Source organism: Octopus sinensis, linkage group LG4 (assembly GCF_006345805.1).
Source record: "Octopus sinensis linkage group LG4, ASM634580v1, whole genome shotgun sequence".
Classification (NCBI taxonomy): domain Eukaryota; kingdom Metazoa; phylum Mollusca; class Cephalopoda; order Octopoda; family Octopodidae; genus Octopus; species Octopus sinensis.
Genome location: NC_043000.1, coordinates 108,908,866 through 108,911,365, shown reverse-complemented (window position 1 = coordinate 108,911,365; position 2,500 = coordinate 108,908,866).

The window sequence follows — 2,500 nt, the reverse complement described above, 5'->3', positions numbered from 1 at the left end:
CCATATGCTACAAATGTGTCCCAGAGAGAAAGGCCACAGTACACAAGAACAAAATCCCCAGAGAGAGGAAAATTTTAATGAGACGGCGTACAAAAATTTCAAATCGCCTAAACAAACAAATTGAAAGCAGTGAAAAGTCCCGCCTGAAAATAAAACTGTTGGAAATTGAAAAATGTCTGCAACTCTCCCATGAAAAGGAAAGAGCAGGCAAAGAAGCCTGGGCTATAGACAACATAAAATCTAACCCCAGAACTTTCTACAGGTATGCCAAAGAAACAGCTACGGTGCACTGTAGGATAGGGCCACTCCTTGAAAAGGATGGCACACTCACAGGAAAACCAATGAGGGTAAGTGAAATACTGAATGAGCAATTCAAGAGTGTTTTCACTCCACCCCTTGGGCATTTCCAAATTACCAATCCAACTGACTTCTTTACCACTGCAGATATAAAATCAGAGGCGGCGACGACAGATTACATCGATATAAAGGAAGACGATGTAATAAAGGGTATAGATGAAATGAAAACAGACTCAGCTACTGGCCCCGATGGATACCTGGCAATCCTCCTAAAAGTATGTAAGAGAGTCCTAGCAAGACCACTGCAGTTCCTCTTTCAGAGCTTCCTTGCAGCTGGCAAACTTCCAAGAAAACTGAAGGAAGGTAAAATATGCCCTATTCATAAAGGAGGTAGCAGAGCGGAGGCCAAGAACTACAGACCTATCTCTCTGACCTCACACATCAGCAAGGTCATGGAATGAATAGTCAGAAGGAAACTGATCACCTTCCTTGAAGAAAATGACTTGCTGCCTGACACCCAACATGGTTTCCGACCAGGAAGAAGCTGCTTAACTCAGCTCCTACAACACTATGACTGGGTGCTGAAACGACTGCTCAACCACTCAAATGTGGAAGTGATATATCTCGACTTTGCAAAGGCCTTTGATAAAGTCGATCATGGAATGATATGTCACAAACTGCGTGATCTTAGCATAGTTGGAAAACTGGGAGAATGGCTTCATGACTTTCTGAAAGATAGAAGTCAGGTGGTAGTAGCCAATTAACACTTCCATTAACACGCAAATAGTGAGCGGTGTTCCGCAGGGCACTGTTTTGGGACCACTACTGTTCATAATGGCCCTCTCAGACATGCCCTCAGCCACGCAGAGAGCCACGATCACAAGTTATGCAGATGATACAAAAGTTGCACAGGCAATACAGAACCCTGAGGACACTAAACGCCTGCAATGTGAGCTGGACAAAATATACAAGTGGGCTGAAAAGAATAGCATGCAGTTCAATGCTGAAAAGTTTCAAGCTTTATACTATCAGCATGCAAAACTAAATGCAATACCCAATGAATACACTGGACCCGAAGGAATTGCAATCCCAGAGGCACAATCAGTGCGTGACCTGGGTATTTACATGAGTGATGACGCAACCTTTCGTGTACATGTTGCTAAATTGGCAATGAAATGTAGACGACTGGCCGGATGGATTCTCAGAACCTTTAGAACAAGAGAACAAGAAACCATGATGGTCCTCTGGAGGACCTTGTCCTAAGCCACTTTGACTATTGCTCTCAGCTATGGTCATCATCCAGTGTCAAGTTGATCACAGAACTTGAGGCGATCCAACGTAGCTACACGAAGAAGATAGCCTCTGTGAAGAATATAAGCTACTGGGAAAGACTCAAGAGATTAAAACTCTATTCCTTGGAGCGTAGGCGAGAAAGATATGCCATAATATACATCTGGAAGATCCTGGAGGGACTTGTCCCAAACTTTGGCATCGAGAGTTACACAAAAGCCAGAACTGGGCGCCACTGCGTGGTGCCTAGGACTCCAAATTTGCCATCAAGATGTAGGACAAGATACTGTGATAGCCTGGGCTTCCGAGGCCCACAGCTCTTCAATATCCTCCCGAAGAACCTAAGAGACCTGCATGGGGTGGATGCAGATGTATTTAAAATGAAACTGGATCTCTTCTTGTCAGGTATCCCTGATGAACCAACTTCACGGCAGGAGGTGCAGATGAGGGCAGCTGCATCGAACTCTCTCATGCACCAAATGGCAGTTGCTAAAAAGCATTCGTGAAGTAAAACCATGTAGCAACACCAAATGGCGGTGCCCCAGCATGGCCACAGCTCGTGAGCTGAAACTAGAATCAATCAATCAATCAATCATATATAGACATATATATATGTATATATATACATAGATATATAGACATATATATGTATATATATATATATATATATATATATATACATAGATATATAGGCATATATATGTATATATATATACATAGATATATAGACATATATGTATATATATATATATACATAGATATATTGTCATATATATGTATATATATACATATACATAGATATATAGACATATATATATATACATATATATATATATATATATATATATAATATATACATAGATATATAGACGTATATATATACATAGATATATAGACATATATATATATATAT